Raw genomic sequence first — 23456 nt, forward strand, 5'->3', positions numbered from 1 at the left:
TACTCCAGGACTCCAGGATACTTCTGTTTGATCTCACTATCTGGTAGATCTGCTGAATTTTATATCATGTGTAAATCCAGATGCCTGAAAATCCAAATTGATATATAAGAAGTTAGATGATATTTTGTAAATTGTGATCTTCAAATAACCTGTCTGAATTTAAAATGAAGATTCAGATTGCTGATTGCTGATTTAAAATGCAGATCCCTGGCTTTAGCTCAGACCTAGTGAATCAGAATCATCATGAATAGGTGCCAGAAATTCTCCTTTTTAAAAAACATCTATGACTTTTAAATATAAGGCAGGTTGAAAAGCATTTATCTGGGTAATAATAGTGAATTCATTGAATTCGTAGAAGATAGCATGATTTTTTATTGTATATGCATTGCCAAATGAATTGCCATAGAACTCAATTGCATTTATTTGCAGAAGTTATTCAGTGAAAAAAATATAAATGTTTCTGAAGATTCCAAGATCCCCATCCCCATATAGACATAATCACTTTTTCCACTGTGATTTTCAGAACAAAAAATAAAGGCAAAAAAAAAATGCTATAATAGAGGTATTAAGAGTGTACTTTCACTCCCTCCAAAAATTCCAAGTAACCCTAAGGCTGAGGTCAGGTAGCAGCAATTTGGGTTTCCAGTGTATCATATATACTATTGAAAAAAAAATGCATAAGCTCTTATAGTGAAACCTATTGTACTGGTTTTCTTAATATAAGTCTCAAAGAAAATATTCCTGTTGGTATTTTTTCTTCCGTGCCATAGAATTGTTTAAAAAGAATGAAAAAAACCTACCAACTTGCATCTTGACAATAAATTTGAAAACAAAATAAGCAATCATGTCAATGAGGCTTTTAATAACTGCTCATGATACAACAGAGCATTTTAAATTATCATGAAGTAAGCACTTCATTTACATTTAACCAAGCATGGATTGTATACTAATTAATCCATCACAGTGAGGGATACATCATTGTATACTAAAAATACACAGACAAGCAGTTCTTAATTGGTATCTTTATATGGGCTTTAAAAGAGGGAATACATTTGCATTTCAATTTTAAATTCTGCTTTGTCAAAATTTGTGGTATAGTAGATTTATGAGACAGGACTTTAGATCAGGGTTGGCAAACCCTATTTACAAAAATCAAATCCATCTCACCACCTGTTTCTGTAAATAGGGTTTTATTGGAGCACATCCACACCCATCCTTCTACACATCATCAGTGGCTGCTTTCACACTATAAGGGCAGAGTGGAGTAGTTACGGCAAAGACCATATGGCCTGCAAAGCTGAAAAAATTTATAGAAAAAGTTTTCCTACCCTTGTTTTAGATGGTTTTAAGCCCCATTCTGTGATATCCAGCTGTTTGCTCCAGGGAAGTTTATTGAGCTTCTATTGCTTTCATTTTGTAGATGCACAAAATGAAAATTTTGGTAAAGTTCATGATGTGCATAGGCATTCAAACTATGCTTAAAGCACTCTTCTGCTTATACGTTTCCTGTGGCTGTATTTTGTTTTTTTACTTATGTGGCACTATTCAGATTTTACCTATTTAAATTACTAAATATTTTATTTCTTCTTCATTTGTTCAATGAACACATACTGTATGCACTTTTAAAAAAATTATATACAGGTCCTGAGTTAGAACCTCAGGATACAGCTAAGAACAAGAAGAATGTAGTTCCTGTCCCCCTGGTACTTGGAGTCTAGTAGAAGACCAAGACAGCTAAATAAGAAACAACACAGTCTTTTAAGTGCAAAGATTGAGAAAGGATGGATGCAATAGGATCAGCTAATAGCTGAGGTACCGTTGAGGATGTCAGGGAAGGCATTCCTGGGGAGATGAGGTGTGAGCTAGACTCCAAAGACAAAGGATATTAGCCCTTGGAAGGAGGCAAATGTTGCAGAAGTGACTGTATAAAGAGACTTGGAGTTTAGAGAGGTCTTCTGGCTTTTAGGAAACTGTAGGAGGTTTGTCAATACTACATTTTGGTTGGTGAACTCCCTTGAGATCACACAAGTCTTTGGAAAAAATGAAAGCGTGAGTAAAACCTGTTACTGGTTTCATGAGCAACCTGTTACTGGGATTTGAAAACCTAAGTTCATTGCCTCCTTGTTGATTGTAAGAGTTTTGTTTAACAGAAAACATCTTAAAAGACTGTCTTTCTTCTTTTTTTTTAAGATTTATTTTTATTTATTTTTAAAGATTGTGCTTTTAGTGCTTTAAGAAACCTTTGTATATAACTATGTCAAAAATTTTCTCCATTTTCCACTAGAAACTGTGAAGTTTTAGGTTTTACATTTAGGTTTATGATTCATTTTCAGTTAATTTTCATATGTGATTCAATATACAGATTAATATTATTTTGCATATGAATGTCAAATTGTTCTACCACTACTTGTTAAAAGTATTTTTTCTACATTGAACTGCTTTTGCATCTTTATCAAAAATCAATTGGCAGTATGTGTTGGTCTGTTACTGGAATCACTATTCTGATTTATTGCTCTATATGTTCATCCTCCCCCCAAACCACAATGTCTTGAATACTGTATGTTTATAGTAAGTTTTGAAATCAGGTAATGAGAGTCCTCTAACTTTTTGTTTTTCAAAAGTGGTTGAAATCTTCTGGTTCCTTAACCTTTCAGCATGGATTTTCAAATCAGCATTTTGACATCTACAAAAAATCCTGCAAGGATTTTGAAAAGAAGTGCATTGAATCTTTAGATACATTTGGAAAGAACTGAAATCTTAACAATATTGAATATTCTCATCCATGAACATGATATATCTCTCCATTTATTTTGGCATTTGATTAATGAATAATCAAATATTAATATTAATATGGTTTTTACCATGTAAATGTGGCACTTACTGTGTCATCAGCATACATAAAGTAAATCTTGTTTTTGGTATAATTATAAATAGTACTAATTTATTATAAGTTTTAATTGCAGTATATAAAAATACAATGGAAATTTGTATATTGATTTTTTTATTCTGCAACTTTCCTAAACTTTTTATTTCTGGTAGCCTTTTTGTGCTAATTCCATAGGCTTTGTTACATAAGATAATCAGGCTGTGTGCAGAGAGGGAGGGTGCAATTTCCTCCTTTCCAATCTGAATGGCTTTTATTTAGTTTTCTTTCTCTCTTGCACTAGTTAGAACCTCCAGTGTGATATTGAATAAGAGTGATAAGATTGCATATCTTTTCCTTCTTCCTAAACTTTGGGGTATAGCATTCAATCTATTACCATTAAATATGACGTCAGCTATAATTTTTGTAGATGCCATTAATCACATTAAGGAGATTGCCTTTTATTCCTAGTTAGTGAGATTTTTTTCATGAATGGATGTGAATTTTTTTTTTAATTTTTCCTGCTTATACTAAGATGATGAATTGCTTTTCTTTTGTAGTTTAAGTTGGTGAGTTATATTAATTGATTTCAAATGTTGAGCCCAATTAATAATAATTATTTATTATTAATATTTATTGAGCCCAATAAATAATACACTGGTCTTGATGTATTATATTTTAAAATATATTTCCAGATATATTTTGCTAATATTTTGTTGGGGATTTTTTGGTCAATAGTCATGCAGTTTTCTTTCCTTGTAATACCTCTTTTTTTGGGAGGGGGCGGTTGGCATCAGGGTACTGCTATCCTTGTAAATAAGTTGAGAAGTGTATATTTTTGGTGACTGTTTCATGAGCATTTAAAAAGACTGTGATTCCATTATTGATGGATGGTATTTTATATAAATATCACATAGATCAATTTGTTTCATAGTGTTTTCAGGTTTTCTGTATCTTTACTGTTTTTCCAATTATTTGTGTTATAAATTTCTGAGAGATGGGTTTTGAAATTTTCATTTATAATTGTGAATTAGTCTATTTCTCTTAAGTTTTACAAGTATTTGTCCCACAGTTTTCTGTATATGGGATTCAAATATAAGTATTAATATCACAGAGTTTTTAATGAATGCATTATAAAAGCCTCCTCATACTTGGCAAGTGTTTGAAAATACAATTTTGATGAAAGCAAATACTCAGATATCATGCTTTTTCATGATATGAATTGGTATTTGTCTGAGATGCTAGATGAAATTCAAAATTATTTTCAATTTATCTACAGTATAAAATTTTATAAAATGAACCTTCAGTTAATATTGAAATCTAACTGACAGCACATCTAATACTTTCAGATGTTTTTATCCTATACTACTTTCTGATTTTTTGTCAATTTCTCTTAACCTACTTGCCTGTCTAATAGTTGATTTGTTAAACACACACACACACACACACACACACACACTTTTCTTTCTTTTTTATTAGAAGGTACCAGAGATAAAACCTGGGATCGTGTACAAGAGAAGCAGGGACTTAACCACTTGAGCTACATCTGCTCCCACACACACAATTTTAATGTACACAAAGGTATTTTTTAACAAGTAAGTTGTATTGATACATATTAATAAAGCATAAATTCATATCCAAAGTGTACAATCAGTGGTATTCGGTGTAATCACATATTTGTCCATTCAAAACTTCAGTCATTCGTAGATCACTTTCATTATTCCAACAATAGTAATAAACACAAAAACAAAACTCATCATCTCTCAATCTCTCTATACTTCTGTTTCCTTTTCTCTACTATATTGGTATTTATATTTTGTAAAAATAGTCTTTTATGTGCAATATCACCCATATCCTTGTTTTCCATGAGATTTTACTATCTTATGCAGTCCCTTGTTATCATTTTTAGCTTTCCTTCTAGTAATATACATGATCTTGGACTTTCCCTTTCAACCACTGTCATATTCATGTTATAGTTGTGCTAGTTACAAACACCATGGTAAACTTTCACCATTTCTGTTCATTTCTAAAGATTTACAAACAACTTTTTACCAATTCTGAACAGATTAATCTTCAGTTTTCCATTCTCTACCCTCCTTCTGTCTACTGGTGACCTATATTCTAATTATTAACTCCATGAGTTTACACAATATATTTAGTACATAATAGTGCAATCATACAGTATCTGTACTTTTGTGTCTGGCTTGCTTCACTCAATGTATTGTCTTCCAAGTTCATCCATGTTGTCAAAAGCTTCACGACTTCATTTCTTCTTACAGCTGCATAATATTGCATTGTATATACACTCCACAATTTGTTTACCCATTCATCCATTGATGGACACCTGGGTTGTTTCCACCTTTTGAATAATTCTGTTATGAACATCAGTGTGCAGATGTCTGTTACTGTCACTGCTCTCAATTCTTCTGTGATAGTATTGCCAGTTCCCATGGCAAGGCTATATTCAACTTCCTTAGGAACTGCCAAACAGTGGCTGTACCATTCTACATTCCCACCAACAGTGAGTAAGTGTTCCTGCATCTCCACATCCCCTCCAACATTTACAGTTTTCTGATATTTAATAGTGGCCAGTCTAATAGGTATGAAATGATATCTCTTTGAAGTTTTGATTTTCATTTCCCTAATCACTGGTGATATTGGACATTTTTCTTCATGTGTTTCTTCACCATTTGTATTTCTTTTTTGAACAATTATCTTTTCAAGTCTTTTGCCCATTTTTTAATTGGGTAGTTTGTCTTTTTATTGTTGAGTTGTAAGATCTCTTTGTATACCATGAATATTATACCCTTATCATACATGTGATTGCCAAATATTTTCACCCATTGAGTTGGCTGCCTCTTCACCCTTTTGACAAATTCCTTTGAGTTACAAAAAGTGTTTAATTTTGAGGAGGTCCCATATATCTATTTTTTTCTTTTATTGCTCATGTTTTGGGTATAAGTTGTAAGAAATGACTGCTTACCAACAGATCTTGAATATGTTTTCCTACATTTTGCTCTAGGAATTTTATGGCTGTCACCTTTATATTTATGTCCTTGAACTATTTTAAGTTAATATTTTGTATAAGGTATGAGATAGGAGTCCTCTTTATTTCTTTTGGATATGGATATCCAGCTCTCTCAGCACCATTTGTTGAATAGACTGGTCTAGCCCAGCTGGGAAGGCTTGAAAAACTTGTCAAAAATCCCTTGACAGTAGATGTGAGGGCCTATTTCTGAAATCTTGAATCAGTCCCATTGGTCAATGTGTCTGTCTTTATGCCAGTGCCAGTACCAGGCAGTTGTTTTTGTTGTTGTTTTTGTTGTTGTTGTTATTTTACCACTGTAGCTAAGTAATATGCTTTAAAGTCCAGAAGTGAGAGTCCTCCAACTTTGTTCTTTTTAAAGATCTTTTTGGCTATTCGGGGTCCCTTTCCATTCCAAATAAATTTAATAATTGGTTTTTCCATTTCTGCAATAAAGGCTGTTGGGATTTTTATTGGGATTGCATTGTAAATCAGCTTGCATAGAATTTACATTTTAACTATATTTAGTCTTCTAATCCATGAACACAGAACGTCCTTCCATTTAATTAAGTCTTCGTCAGTTCCTTTTAGCAATATTTTGTAGTTTTCTGAATATAGGTCCTTTATGTCCTTAGTTAGTTTATTCCTAAATATTTGATTGTTTTAGTTGCTATTATAAATGGAAAAAATTTTTTTCTGATTTCCTTCACAGATTGCACATCAGTAGTGTATAGAAATTCTACTGATTTTTGCACATTAATCTTGTATCCTGCCACTTTGCTGAACTCATCTATTAGTTCTAGTAGCTTTGTTAAGGACTTTTCAAAACATTCTAGATATTATATCATCATATCATCAAAGAATACTGAAGTTTTCTTTCTTCCTTTTCTATTTGGGTGCTTTTTATTTCTTAATCTAGTCTAATTGCTCTAGCTAGAAACTGTAGCACATTATTGAATAACAATGGAAACAGTGGGCATCCTTGTCTTTTCCTGATCTCAGCAGGAAAGTTTTCCATCTTTCTCTATTGAGAACAATGCTAGCTGTAGGCTTTTTGTATTAGTACTTTACCTTATTGAGACAGCTTCCTTCTAGTCATATATTTGGGGTGTTTTTATCAAGAAAGGGTCTGTATTTTGTCAATTTGTCAATGTGGTTTATTACACTAATTGATTTTCTTGTGTTGAACCACATTTTCATACCTGGTATAAAACCCACTGATGGTGGTATATAATTCTTTTGATGTGCTTTTGGATTTAGTTTGCAGGTATTTTGTTGAGGAATTTTGCATCTATATTCACTAGAGATATTGGATTGTAATTTTCTTTTTTTATAGTATCTTATCTGATTTTGGTATTGGGTGATGTTGGCTTCATAGAATGAGTTTGGTAGTGTTCTTTCCTGTTCATTTTTTTGGAAGAGCTTGAGCAAGATTGGTATTTAAGGCAATTTAAGCCTTTGAATGATTGGAAAATTAACCTATCAAGCCATCTTGTCCTGGGCTTTTCATCTTTGGGAGTTTTTTGATGACTATTTCAATCTCTTCATTTGTGATTAGTTTGTTAAGGTCTTCTATTTTTCCTAGGGTCACTGTAGGTGGTTTGTGTGTTTCTAGGTATTTACCCGTCTCATCTACATTGTCTAGTTTTCAGGCATACAGTTGTTCATTGTATTCTTTTATTTCAGTGGTAATGTCCCCTCTCTCTTTCCTGATTTTTAGTTGCATCTTCTCTCTTTTTCTCTTCATCAGTCTAGCTAAGGGCTTGTTGATTATGTTGAACTTCTTAAAGAATCAACTTTTGGTTTTGCTGAATTTCTCTATTGTTTTCTTGTTCTCTATCTCATTTATTTCTGCTCTGATCTTTACTATGTCTTTCCTTCTGCCTGGTTTGGGATTAGTTTGCTGTTCTTTTTCTAGTTCCTCTCAGTGTGCAGTTAGATCTTCAATTTTAGCTCTTTTTTCTTTTTTTTTTCCCCCTCTCAACACTGCCTTTGCAGTGTCCTATAATTTTGATATACTGTGTTCTCATTTTCATTTATCGCAAGGTATTTGCTGAATTCTCTTGCAATTTCTTCTTTGACTCACTGATTATTTAAGAGTGTGCTGTTTAATCTCCATATGTTTATGATTTTTTTTCCTTTTTCTGTCCATTATTGATTTCCAGCTTCATTCTGTTATGATCAGAGGAAGTGTTTTATATAATTTCAGTCTTTTTAAATTATTGAGACCTATCTTGTGACCCAACATATGGTCTATCTTGGAGAAGGATTCATGGGCACTTGAAAAGAAAGTATATCCTGCTACTTTGGGATGCAATGTTCAATAGTTATCTGTTAGGTCTAGTTCATTTATCATATTATTCAGGATCTCTGTTTATTTATCATCTGTCCAGATGTTCTATCCAATACTGAGAATGTTTTATTGAAGTTTCCAACTATTATTGTAAAGACATCTATTTCTCCCTTCAGTTTTGCCTGTGTGTGCCTCATGTATCTTGGGGCATTCAGGTTAGGTGCATAAATATTTAGTATTGTCATTTCTTCTTGGTGAATTGCCCCTTTTGTAAAATATAATGACCTTCTTCATCCCTTAAAACAGTTTTACATTTGAAATCTATTTTGTCTGATATTAGTATTGCTACTCCATCTCTTTTCTTTTTTGTTACTATTTTCATGGAATATCTTTTTTCTGCCATTTAACTTTTAAGCTGATTGTGTCTTTACATCTGAGAAGGGTCTCTTGTAGACAACATAAAAATGGCTTATATTTTTTTAATCCAATCTATCAGTCTATGTCTTTTGATTGTGGAGTTCAAGCCATTAACATTCAATGTCATTACTTGAAAAACATTACTTACTTCATCTATTTTGTCCTTTGGCTCTCTGTTGTCATATCCTTGTGTTGACTGTCTTCTTTCCCTTTAGTTTACCCCTCCTAATAATCTTCATTTCTACACATTTCTCCAAATCTCTTGCCCTTGTTTTGTTTTTTTTTTTCCTTTTAAGCTGTAGTATCTCCTTTAGTATCATTTATAAGTCTCATTTATTGGTAACATATTCTGTCAGAATATGTTGTCTCTGAAGACTTTGACTATGCTCGTGAGCCTGTACACCTGAAATAAGAACTAGGCCTAGAGTTGCAGGGTGCCTAAGAGTTACCTCCTGAGAGCCTCCATATTGCTCCTGAAGCCAAACTCAGATGTAAATGCATTGCCTTCCCCCCATCGTGGGACATGACTCCTGGGAATGAGCCTCCCTGGCACCAAGGGATTACTACCAAGTACAAGCTGATGATGTAACTAGAAAATGACCTTGAATAAAAGGGTCAACTCAGACCAGCAGAATATCTCAGCCTACATGTAATATCAGGAGTTAAAAATGCTTTTTGACCTTGAATAAAAGGTGGAAATGGAAAGGACAAGTGAGTTTATATGGCTATGAATCTCCAAAAAAGAGCCAGGAGGTCATCAGAGGGGTTGCCCTTATGCACACCTCAGCAGAGTCCCAGAGACAGCTAAAGTAGATACAACTCCAGGTATTGGTTCTTCTGAGGGCTACAGAGACCCACAGGTGCTATGGTAATGGCAGATGGACTTCAGTGCCATGTCAGTTTGCCCTACTTTGGAGTTTGTGTTCCTGAGTGTGATGGAGCTGGACTCAGATGTGATCTTTGTTCACAAGCATCTCCTGTTACTTTTACTGGACCTGTGGTTGGTGTTGGGGTTTACTGTATACTTATGGGACCTGAATCTCTGGACTGTCCATGTGATAGCCAGGCCCTGAACTTCATCCTCATTTTTGAAGGACAGTTTTGCCATGTACAGAATTATTTGCTGGCAATTTTTCTCATCAGTACCTTAAATATATCATACCACTTTTTTCTTGCCTCCATTGTTTCTGATGATAGGTTGGCATTTAATCTTATTCCCTTGTATGTGATACTTTACTTTTCTCTTGTTGCTTTCAGAGCCCTCTCTTTATATCTGATATTTGACATTCTGAATATTAGGTGTCCTGGGTAGGTCTATTTGGATTTATTCTGTTTAGGATTCCTTGTCCTTCTTGGATATTGATATTTATGTCTTTCAACAGAGTGGGAAGTTTTCAGTCATTATTTTCTCAAATATTCTTTCTGCCTCCTTTCCATTCTTTTCTTCTTCTGGGGCTTTGATAATGTGAATGTTTGTGCGTTTCCCAATGTTATTCAATTCCCTGAGACTCTATTGCATTTTCTCCATTCTCTTCTGACTTTTCCAGTTCAGATGTTCTGTCTTTGAAATCATTAATTCTGTCTTTGAGCAAGTCAAATCTGCTCTTATGTGCCTCTAATATATTTTTAATCTCATCCATCATGTCTCTCATGCCCATGAGCTCTATTACTTATCTTTGCAGGCTTTCAAATTGTTCTTTATGCTCACTCAGTATCTTCTTAATAGCCTTTATTTCTTTAGTCATATTTTCTTTCAATTTTTTTGAATTGATTTAGGGGAGTTATGACTAATTGTCTTGACTATCAATGACTATTTGTCATTGACTAATTTATCAATGACTAATTGTCTTAAATCCTGTATCTCTTAAGGATATTTGGTTTATTCCTTTGACTGGGCCATGTCTTCCTGATTCCTGGTATGGCTTACAATTTGATGTCTAGCATCTGAATATGTTGGTGAATTTTCTCTAGTGGCTAATTTCTCTCTCTTGCCTATGTTTTTTTTTTTTTCCCCCTCACACCTCTTCTTTAATATTTGGTTCAACCGTTATTCTAAGTCTTTAATATTGATAGCCCAGCTTAAGCTATCTAAATTGGGTCAGGGACTCATAAATGGGGCATAGATTTTTTTCCCAGAAGTTAGGATAAAGAGAGAACCATAAACAGTTTTCCAGACCAGCCAGTCAATGGCATTTGTTGGTACAGCTTTCCAAGGAGGCATTTCAGTCTCAGCTTGCCTATGTTCCAGTGTTGTATACCCAGATTGGAGATTCAAAGTCAGATCTGCTAGCCAAATTCACTGAAGGAAAGACCCCCGGCACTCCTTCTCTTTTCCCTTGGACAAGGTGACAGGGAGGAAGACGTCTGTTCTCCTCAGTCTGCTACAGTGAGACAGGGTTTTTGCCCAGCTCAATATCTTGGGAATGGGGGAGGGGAGCCCTTCCTGGCCATTGCAAGGGCTTAGTAACTCACATTTGTTGTTGCAGGTTCTTTGAAGAGACATATTTTAAAGTGACCATTTTAGTTGTTTCATTTCTTTTATAGCTTACTCAGTTACTTTAACAGAAAATGATTGTACAATCCCTCCCTTTAAGAGCCCAGCTAAGTTTAAAACTCTATCTTTTGACTCCATGAGAAATGTGATTCCCAGGGTCATATGAATGTGAGTTCACTCTCTCATGTTTTGAATGCTTCAATTGTAATTTAATGGACTTTACTAAAGTAGGGCATATACTTAACTAGCAGGGGATATGCCATGATCATGGAGGCAGTTTTCCCTGGGTGAGGCTGATCCATTGCACTCTGGATGTGCTGACCCCTGTGATTTCTCCAAATGTGAGAAAATTGACTGCATAATTTGCAGCAGTGGGGGACTGCATTTGTTCTCTCCCCTGTGTATGTATGTATGTATGTATATACATATATATGTAGGACATAGCAATGTTGTATAGTATTGAATTACTGAATTTCTTTGGATTTTGTGTACTTTCTGTTTTCAAAAGTCTTTTTATACATTTCATATTTATTGCCCTTACTTTTTCCCCCTAAGAGTAGGCTTTATCAATTTTCATAGCTTTAAAACAAATTAACCACTGGGGAAATTTTAAAAAGTAAACTGCTATAGTGAGGTAGTACTTTGTTTAGGGACATGGCAATAGAGTACTCTTCACAGTCATTGAAAATTTCCTAAAGCTGTTAAACATTAAAACCTCTGGCGTCTAAAATAGTTTGGCAAAGTTTTATGATTTTTTTTCATTTTTTAATACCCCAATTTATTTTATACTTTATCTTAGTTTTTCTAAATTATTATGTATTCTATTTCTAATCTTTAAACTTATCCTTACTATTTCATTTTCCTACTAATTGAATTTGGCAATATATTAGCTTCATTTTTTAAGAAGTTTTGGATCACAGAGGGGTTCAACTATGGCAGGGGAGGAACACTGGTGTGGGGTGTAATTGATGGGGGATGCATGGGTGGGAGGGGAGGGAGTTCTCCAGGGCATGCATACAAGGTATATAAATATTTTCAGATATTCGTTGGGTATTGTCATAGTAGGTAGAGTTACACACAACAACCGAGGGAGTGTTGAGTTCCCATCTGGGGGAGCTCTGTCGCTTTCCCCAATGGAACAGCAACAATTCCCTAGTGCAAGGGCAAAGACCAGTGAAGAAGGATGGTCCAGTAATGGGCCCTTGATACTGATGACTATGCTTATGAGCCTGTGTGCTTGAAATTTCAACTAGGCCTAGAGCTGCAAGGTGCCTAAGAGTTACCTCCTGAAAGCCTCCATGTTACTCAAATGTGACCACTCTCTAAGTCAAACTCAGCATGCAAATGCATTACTTTCCCCCAGTGTGGGACATGACTCAGGGGATGAGCCTCTCTGGCACCAAGGGATTACTACCAATCACCAGCTGGTGCTGCAACTAGAAAAAGGCCTTGAATAAAAGGGAAAATAGTAAAGACAAATGAGTTTATATGGCTAAGAGATTTCAAAATGAGTCGGGAGGTCATCAGAGGGATCACACTTATGCACATCTCAACAAGATCCCAGAGACAGCCAAAGTAGATACAATCCCAGGTAATGGTCCTCCTAAAGGCTACAGAGACAACAGTTCTACAGTCATGGCAGATGGCTCTGGAGCCCAGTGCCTTGCTAGTCGGCTCTACTTTGGAATTTGTGCTCCTGAGCATGATGGAGTTGGACTCAGATATGACCTCTCTACACATGCTTCTTCTGTCACTTTTACCGTACTTGTGGTTGGCACTGGGGTTGGTGTATGCTCAGGAGACTTGAATCTCTGGACTGTCCATATGCCAGCTGGGTCCTGAGCCTCAGTGGAGTTGCAACACCTGCTCTCCAGTTCATTGGACTCACCCAGAACAACTAACAAGGAGGTGAGGATGGACCACCACCACATCAAGGACCTGAGAGAGTCTATAGCTGCAAGCAAGAGATTCCCGTCTATCAGCCATGTGGGATCTAAGCCCCCTCTCAACTTAGAAGTAGAGTGGACATTGCCATCTCAGGGTCTTCAGGATGGAGGAATAAAATATGGATTAGTGTGGACTTACTGGTATTCTACTATAGAATTGTTGGGACTACAGCAATGGAAGAAATCATTGATGTGGAGACAGTGGCCATGGGAGTTGCTGAAGGTAGGAAGAAGGAAAAAGAGTGTGATATTAGGGAATTTTCAGGACTCGGAGTTGTCCTCAATGATATTGCAGGGACAGATGCAAGACATTATCTATCCTGTCATAACCCACTAAATGGACTGGGAGTGAGTGTAAACTACAACATAAACTATAATCCATACTGTGTAGCAATGCTCCAAAATGTACTCATCAAATGCAAAGAATGTACCACACTAATGAAAGAAGTTGTCAATGTGGGAGGAGTGGGGGTTGTGGGGTATATGGGAACCTCTTATTTTTTTAATGTAACATTTTGTAGGGTCTATGCATCTTTTTAAAAAAAAGACAATAAAAAAACTTGCTAAAAAAATAGTTTGGTTTTTAACATAACCCCAAAGCTTATTTTATTTAATATCAGATCATAAAATATGAGTTATAGTTTTTAAAATTTAATAAATGTTTGAGGAGTATCCTTATTCCATTACATATTTATAAAAAGAGTATAATTTAACAGAATACCAGATGGCTTAAAAACATTATGTAGCTATCATATTGCATGATTCTATTGTGTATTGTCATTAAAATATAAAACATTTCAACAGCAGCATCAAATACTGAACTATACTTATCTATCTTATGCTATGTCTTTTGTAAAAAAAAAGTAACATTATTTTTCAATTAGAATGTCAATGGTTGAAATCTTCTAATACAGTTTGCCTCATCCTACTTTGTTGCAAAGACAGAATTAAGGCAAAAGAAAATATGGACTATATCCACTGAAGAGGTTGAGTTTTTCTTTTTTCTAATCCAGTGGATCTAGTGATTCATAACAGTGAATAGGGATTGGTGAGTACACCCATTAGAGAGAAAATATTCATGTGACACTGGAAATTGCCTTTTTTAATGGAGTCAAACACCAGTCTTTCTGTGTTTATAAATTTACCTGGCTCATGGCAGGATAAATGGTGCAATTATTTTGCTATTAAAATGTAATGTAATTCAGTCAGCAATAGAAGAAACAAAACAAAGAATAGCAATCCTTATAGCATTTTAATCTTTCAAAAAATTTTGGATATATAGTATTTTGCTATAACTCCTAGTGGTATTTACCTGGATTGATGTCTTATGTCATATGTGAAAAATATGCATAAATTGAAAAATGGCCTGCATAAATGAAAAGAGCATTCAGGATATTAATGAACTGGTAACCATATCTTTCAATTGTTGCTTATGCTATTGGGTTATCTCCTTTTGACTAATATTAATTGACATAAAGAAACTCAGATGTAGATAGTGAAAGCTGCACATCATTAATCTATGCTTATGTGCATTTTCTTTATAATCAACCAGCAAGAAAACGATCGATCATCAAATTTAATGCCCCATTTTAGGCATAAATATCGAAGCTTATTCTATAAAAGTGTGTGTTTACTTCTTCTTAGTACTACATGGAGAACAAAAACAATCAATCTCCTTTATTTAACATTGTTAATGGCATTTTCCAGAAGCCAGAAAGTGGAAATGAGAGGGTTTATGGGAAGCATATTTCAATAGCAGGAAACAACTAATATTGAGCAGCTATTATGTGTCAGAAACATATTATGCATGATATTATAACATGCCTGTGCAATATTCCTCCCCTCTTTTTTTATAGATGAGAAATTCAAGGTTTGAGGAAGTGAAATAAATTGTCTGATACCACTGGACAGAAACTGGCTAAACTTGGATTTGACCCTGACTTTAATCACAACATTCTCTCATTGAAACAATAACAGATTTATCTTGTGCAAAAAATTTCAAGGACCATCATTTATCATGAGCTTACATTTTAATGACACCAGAATTTGTTAAATATTCATTAGTCTTCCCAAACTATTGTCTATCCAATTGTAATGTCAGCTGGAGATGGTCATCTTCCCTTAGAGATTTTATATGGAGCTACTTATCTATTCATCATTTCTGCTGCATCATTTGTGCTCCATCATCAAATGCAGGAGGGATGCATTTCCTGGATGAATGTGCTGGACTTGGTAGTATTTGCTAAAGGTGAAAATGGAGAGGAGTAAGTACAAGTGAGGATTTCATTAAAATCTATATTTTGTCTTTGAATTTTAAATACTTTATAGGGTATCATTCCTTAGATCATTTTTACTTAAAATGTTCATTTAAAAATTGACCTACATTTGAATGTGAGATCATATATATATAAAATGCAAATGAATTTTAGTTAAGAGAAAGTTCTCTTAATCAATTTAATTATTAAATTATCATAATCTACTAACTTAAAAATATGTCAGGGATATCATGATGAAATTGATATCCACTCACATAATGCTTAATTCAGAGCATTTTGGAACAAGCCTTTGTCAACAATTTTGGTAAAACCAAACAAGAATGCAAGCATATTTGTACCCTATGCTATGTAATCTGATTACTGACAAATGGAAAGAAGTTAAAAATCTATACACAATATAGTGCCCCTTGCTATGGGATGTAAAATAATCAATACATATTGTAAAGACTTATGAGCTGGGTTTTTATTTTTTATTTTTTGGCTATGTACCTTATGTATATAAATTTTAGGAAAAGTCATGTAGCCAATAGATATGATCATTAAAAAGATTATGGCATATCATCAGTAAACAATAATTTTGAAAAAAATAACATTTTATGAACTTTGGTTAACACTATATGTAAAGTATAATATGGATATGGGAAGAAATTCAGAAAGTGGAAAAATAAAACTTTGGATCTATTTAAGGAGATGAAACTGTGCAAAAATTATTCTAAAAGTATTCAACATTTCTTCATTTTGACATATGCAGGATCAAAACTAGGGTGGGGCAAGTGAGGTACTTGCCTCTAGAGCAAAAAGGAGACGCCCCCAAAAAACCCACAAACCCCTCAGAATTCAAGACAAATAATATTTTATGCAATATTTTAAAAATAAATTAATCCCCAAATCCGTGATGAGCAAAATATAAAAATGTAAAAGGAATATAAGATCATTCTGTATACTCACCCATTCCTTTAAAATAGGGGTCTTAACCAGGGGTCCTCAGACCCACAAGGGGTCTATGGAAAAATTTCAGGGGGTTCGTGAACCTGAATTGAAAAAAATCAACTTATTATCTTTATGTTCTCTGACCTCTAACTGAAATCTAGCATCCATCACTTATGAATGTGTGCAATAAATTACAGTGGTATGCATTTCATATCACATTACAATTGTTGCATATCTCAAAAAATCACTTATGTTCATCCATACTTTGAAATTATAGTAGTTATTAGACCTGATGCTAGGTGAGTGTCATAAAACTGTCTGCCACTACATTCTGAGGAAGGGACCATGGTTTTCACCTGACTGGCAAAAGGGTCCATGGAACAAAAAAGGTTAAGAACTCCTTATTCGAAACATTTAGTTTTTAATAAGAATTGAGATTTTGATTTGTCAATTTGACAATGACACATTCTAACCAAGAAATACACCACCTTCATTATTACGAGCAAATGGGAAAAGAATGCAAGTACAAATAATAACTAAATATGCTTTTCCGACCAATGCAGGCCAAATGACACCATTTCATTTGAATAGAGAAGAGTGGCAGGTTCTAAAGATCTTCTGCCAAGTCAGTAACCCATTCCCACAGCCAGAGGATTGGTCAGATCCTGCATGAAAATATGAGCTTTCAAGAAGTTATTAATAATGCATGTAGTGTGAAACAAAATAAAGAATGCTTATTATCATTTTTAAAAGTTTGGAAGGGGGCTGCTTAAATTTATGTAGGTACTCTGAAGGTACAACCTTATATTTAGGCCTGGAAAGTAATTGCATTGACCTTCCTTATTTAGTTTTCATGCTTCATCTTCATTTTTCCTCCCCATATATTTTCTCCTATCCATGAAACAGTGACAACAGAAAAATCAACAGACTCTCAAACCCTTCAACAACACTAATACCACTTTCTAACCCTCTACCTTCTATCCCTATAGCTGATTCTCTCCTCAAAATTTCCACTATAGTAGAGAGTTTATGTTATTTTGGGGTAAGTGTTGTCCACAAGGATGCTTGCATTGCAAATTCCAAACCATAACTACAAACTTTGCTGTAGGATGAAGTTCCAGGGATCTTCAGGACCCAATAACTTTAATAAGTGCACAAACCTTCTTAAGCTCATGAATCTTAGACAAAAACTCACTAGGAAATTAGTTACCATATCTAATCCCAGTTTACTGATATGTCAGAGATGAAAACAGGTGTACATACTCTTTTAGTGCTGGAATGGAAACTCTCATGGAAATTTTTTTCATAATACAAAATCAAGAAAATTGTTCCTAGACAGTCTGCTATACATTATTCAGTTCAATTAACATGTTTCTCATTATGGTTTCTAATGCCATTTAGCATACATTATGAAGAACATTACCTACTGTTGCACATCATGCCACTTAAAGTCTGCATACATTACAAAGGCTGAAAATAAATGATAATATTAATTCAGAATTGGGCTAGGAATAGATATCAAGTCATATTTGGATGTCATGATGTAGGTCCCATACATTAAATTTCCTGACTGTTTCCTTCACAATACATCCAAAGTCATGGAGGGCAGGTCTCAATAATTTAGAGGCCTCCTTTTATTAAAGAAACACAGTCATGCAAATGCACATCCTCAGAAGTGGTTTGGTGTCTGTAACCTTCTCTAATATTTATATGCATGTCCTACTATTTATTGTCAGGTTGAAATATTTTATTTACAGACCATCACTGATAGTCCTGAAAGGACAACTACTCCCATGGGCTTGGCAGAAAGATGCCAAATTTCCAAAATCAGGGTAGGCAAATCATCTCGTCAGGATAAGCAGCCTACCGAAGACTTCTGATCACTAAGTACACATGTGGACAGATGTACGTATGTATATATGTATTTATGTATGTATGTATAAACAGAACTGGAAGAGCTCTTAAAATGATCTAATTTTTTTTGAGGCTGTTTGTCAGATTATCAGTTTGAACATCATGTGGTCAAAACTGAAGTGTTCTTCTGCCGCTTCCCCCATGGCTCCCTCAAATGTCTGCTTGTTGTCTGCTCACTGTTTCTGCTCACTGTCTCTGCTCATTGTGTCTGCTTTTTGTCTGCTCATCTTCGTTAGGAGGCACTGGGAACTGAACCTCGGGCCTTCCCGTGTGGGAGGCCAAACTGTTGAGCCACATCCACTCCCGATCTAATTATTTTTAAAAATAGTAAAGGGTGAAGCCCAAGTCACATGGTTAGTAGCCAGCAGAGTAAGAACTGTGATTCAGGATTTCCCTTTCTTTGGCTGCTTTTTGCAAAACTACCTGAGCTGCATCCAGAGCTATCTTTTTCAAGCCTCTGAGGTTTTCACGCCAAAAGCTTGCTGCTCAGCCAAACAGACATATTCCCTTGATGTCATGGATGTATGGTCATTTAAAAATGTATACTAGTAATAGATGGAGATGCAGACACTCTGCATTTGTCTGGCCTCCATTAGTGAGTGAACAATTTGCTAATAAAATTGGTGGGAAGTAAGTTCCTTTTTGGATTATTTTATAACTATCAATAGCAAATCATTTACAAATGCGGGAACTATATTTTGTGCATCCACCATGGGGACTCATTAAATATGATCATTTTTTACACAGAGGAATCATGGCCAAATATCAGAGCAAACAAGCACAAATTTTCTTGCTATAATCCTTGATTTTGTTTGGCACACCAGCACCTTGTGACTTGCATCAGAGCTATCTGGGGTAACATCATTTCTTAAATGGAGAGTAAAAATAATCAAGATTAATTGACCATATGTAGCAGGAACAATAATGAATTATGAATCATCACATCAATTTGGGCAAACAACCCTCTTCAGGCTGCTCTTAGCCCTTATTTGAATGACAAATTAAACTTTCTTTTTCTGTCCTCCCTCCTACAATGAAAAGACCCCAATGTTTCATAAACATTTACTGAAATTGGAGGCACAGTTTTCACCAATCCAAAAGAATATGGCAAATAATATCCTTATGCAACTAGAATATGGCAAATAATATCCTTCAGCAACTAATCACTGCAGCACTCCAAGCTGTGTACTTCTGCATATGAAGGAAAAATAAATAAAATGGTAGGAGAACCTCCCTGGTCTAGAGCTGTATTTGTATCTCGCAGGGTCTCTGTACCAATAGCCTAGATGAAAGCAATATGGAATCTTTTCTCCCAATTTTTCTATTTCCCTGGGGACAAAATGTTTGCATCTCTTAAAATAGCCATGTCTCCAAACTGCACATCGACAGGAAACTTTGAATTTTCACATCCCAAGTACAGTGGCTCAATCCATAATCCTTCAACTCTAAAATTCAGAGTATCTGTAAAGCATCCCTAAACTATCAACCAATTATACTTCCTCCATTTCACATCTTCTCAGGTTCATTTACTCATGTGGCCTCTTCTATCTGCTGAACAGATAGTAAAAGTCCTCAGCATCAAGCCAGGAAAAGGTTCTTTTTTCTTACTCTCGGTAGAAGTAGTCATTTTGTTCTGACCATTTGGAAGGTTAAGTTCAACTTTTTTCTCCACACTAAAGCTCAGTGCCACCTTCCATGGCTCACAATCAACCCAAGGCCCCTAGTCAGTTCAAACAGCTTAGAGCAAATTGTTAGCATTTGATATTTTAGCAGCAGCAGAGGGCTGTGTCAGTGGATATAAAAAAGAATGGGTCGCACTTTGTCCTACCAACTACTGGCCTAAGTGTAAAAAAAAAAAAAAAAAAATGTAGCCAGGAGAATTGCTACTGTCCTTTCTGTGACATTGCTTTTTAGTGTCTGTTTTTCTTTCCCGATAACAGGCTATCTTCATTAGATTTAAGAGGTAGAATTCAGCAATTACATCCTTAGTCTGGATAATAGAGATGATAAGCATACTTCGCTTTGTACTTTAGAAGGGGGAAAAAGCCAATTAATCAAACAAAGCAACTCATGCCAATGAGAGCTGCTTATATTTTCACAAGTTTTGTGAAATCGATATTTGTATGGGAGCAGAGCGCTAAAACTTCATTAGATGATATTTCTGAAACTGCTCAAAATTCCTGTTTATATGAAACTTCTAGAAAATATTATGATACAAATGAATGACATACTATTTTTAATGAGCTCTTTTATATTTTCAAATAGTTTTCAGAGACTAGGGGGAGTCAATACCTCTACTAAGAAGCACTCTTAGATGAATATTTAAAATTTTATGCTTATGTCTTATGCAAAGGTCTTTAGGAGAGAAAAAAAAAACAAACGACAACCTAAATTAAGCAACAGTATTGCCAAGGTCTTCTTACTGAGTGTGCCAAGGACTGACAACTATTAATTAACTCTTCAGGTGTGTTCTGTCAACCACTGACCATCAACTAACCAAAAATCACCAAGTCCTGTATGGCAGGCAACAGGCTGGGAGGAGAGAGAGTTAATGGCATAATAGCTTTGTGCTTGTAGGCACAGAGAGCACTAGTCTTGAAGTGTGTGTTGTAGAGTAAGCTTTTTTTTTTTTTTCTCTAGGATTCACCAGGATTCACTCCTGAGGACCTCTGATGTGGAGAGTTTTCCTGTCAATTGTGCCTCCTCAGGTCCCGGTCTCTGCTGCGCTTCACCTTGATTCTTCCCTTCATGTCTCTTTCTTTGCGTCATTATCTTGCTTCATGTCTCACTTGCATAGTAACTGGCTCACCGTGTGGGTACTTGGCTCACTACATGGGCACTGGCTCGCCACACGGGCACTGGCTGGCCATGCGGGCACTTGGCTCACCATACGGGCAATCTTGCAGGCACTCGCCTCACCATGCAGGCACACTTTCTCATCTTCTTTTTCACCAGGAGGCCCCAGGGATCAAACCTGGGTCCTCTCATATAGTAGGTGGAGGCCTTATCACTTGAGCCACATCTGCTTCCCATAGAGTAAGTCTAGATATTAAGTTACTTTTCATTGGTTTAAAGTTTTATCTTTCAAGAACATATACTTCCTACAGCAAATAGCTAAGTTGTTTTGCCTTGTCCCAGTTTTGTTTAGCACAGTCAGAAATTATGCTCTGTTCCACAATTACCACAAGAGCAGGAAAGTACGTTGGTTCTCAAAATTGATTAACAAAGTGTTGGAAAATTATGTTGGTTCCAATTCTCAGTTCTATCTCTAAAACTCCTACTCTTCAGATTATTTTCCCATTATACAGATTATAAAAACAGCAACAACAACTTGAGTTCCAGCTAATTAAGCAATTTAATGCCATACAACACCAAAGTCCAATTGTACCATAATTCCTAATTCCAGATGTAGTGTTCTGCAGTGTTACACAGGGGAAATCGTTTTGTTTTGTATTTAATTAAAAGTCTAATCTAATTGTAATTAGAATATGGATGACAATTATAAAACTAGGCTAGAAATAAATGTCTACTTGATCATCCAGAGACTCTGGTTGGAATTTTTTGCTCTGGATATTTGATAGGGAGAACTTAAGATATCATTGTAAAGGATTTCAGAAAATTCTGCAAAACTCTCAAAATCTCTAGGAACATTTGAAGTTATTAAAGTGTGTGAACTTAACACACCCAAATGTACACATGACTGAGGGAGTACTGTAACACTGAAGATTATGGTGGATACTATCATTAAAAAAGGAGTTTTTTTTAAGCTAGACTCTAATCCAAAGTCACCATTAGTCTGTAAGGGTCAATATGAGAATTAGGTACAGGCTTCTCCCCTAGGTAGGCTCAGCCCATCAAATTTCCCAACTTAGGCTGGAAGCATGGGCTCGATTTTAGCCTCAACTGACCCCTTGTCCAAACCTACAATCTCCTCATTATATGTAGGGGCCCTGTCTAAAGCCATGATTCACAGCTGCTTCCACAATCCTCCTGTTGCAAAGTGTATTTGCCAGAGGAAAACATATATGAAATTTGAAAATACTGTTCAGAATTCTTATGTTATTTTTAGGGCTTGAATATGTTTTATTTTGTTTTATTTTTCTATTCATGTATATGCTATACAACCTCTATGAGAGGTTACATCAGGTCAAATTTTATGGGTTTAAATAGACTAGCTGTATATTACAAGACATCGCATCTTGAATTTTAGACACCCTAAATCATGATTGTTTCAATCTATTTTTCAGCTCCTCGTCCCATGCAAGCTCTATTACAAGGCTGTGTGAAAAATGAAAAGTCATATGGAAAGCTTCTGGCAGAAAAGAATTTAATACACATTTGCTGGGATGTCTGGAGTCTTAAACCAGAGTAAAACTCAGGTGCACCTGAAGTCAATCATTTGCCTTTTATGAGGCAATCAGAATTCAAAATTGTATATACATTTCATTTGGATTTCTTTAATTTCTCTTTATTACAGCTGAGAAGGAATTATAAGATAACTCATCTTTAATGCTCTAGTATTGCATATTTTAATTTTATAAGTTACATCTGTAGATGTTATCATCATCTATTCATTTGTTATCAAAAATGTTTAAATGGCAGTCAATACAGCAACTAAAATAAAACTTACTATACAGAAAATTTGTATTTCTTCATTTCTAGAAAAATGAAATAAGCACCTTTATGTAGAATTGATTCCATGGCTACAAAGAATACAGATAGGGTTTGAAAGAGAAATGCTCAATATTCTATGACAAAATATTCAGACATGCCATTTTTCAGTTTCCTCTTCTATTTACAACAATACGATTGTCCATCAACCAGTGACAAAACATTATCACTACCTTTCATTTACCTGTAGAGTCAATCACAGCTCAGATTGTGAATGTGACCTTAATAAATTGATGCTTGGCTCTTTGGATATGAGGAATGGCATGCTAAATAATAATATTTCAGCAGATGCTCCTTTGCCACAAGTATGCAGTTTATCATTTCAATGGCTATTTGATTTTAGAGAACAGAATCAAGAAATCTGTGGAATCTAATTTAAGGTATTTAACAGGGAAGCTCAGAATGGTGATTAAAGTAACAGAGCTTCTCAGAGCTTTTAGATTTAGAGCTGCTATCAACTCTTTATTTGAATTGACCATTTGTCACATTTTTCTTCATAATTGGTGGGAAGAAATTGGGGGAGATAGATACAGATAGTCTAGGTCGGAAATAAAGTGTGCTTTCATTCCAGAGACAAAACAAAATAAGTTTATTTTGAAATAGCATGTAAAAAGTAAACTATGAGCC

The 23456-nt window shown here is 35.1% G+C and overlaps 1 non-coding gene across 1 annotated transcript; it reads left to right on the plus strand.

Moving 5' to 3' along the window:
• The first annotated feature begins 11328 nt into the window (after positions 1-11328).
• Positions 11329-11492, plus strand: LOC111767228 (U1 spliceosomal RNA). Its single transcript, XR_002799105.1, has one exon. It is a non-coding gene; the product is annotated as a U1 spliceosomal RNA (small nuclear RNA).
• The last annotated feature ends 11964 nt before the right edge of the window (positions 11493-23456 follow it).

This window comes from Dasypus novemcinctus, chromosome 16, assembly GCF_030445035.2.
Source record: "Dasypus novemcinctus isolate mDasNov1 chromosome 16, mDasNov1.1.hap2, whole genome shotgun sequence".
Taxonomy (NCBI): Eukaryota; Metazoa; Chordata; class Mammalia; order Cingulata; family Dasypodidae; genus Dasypus; species Dasypus novemcinctus.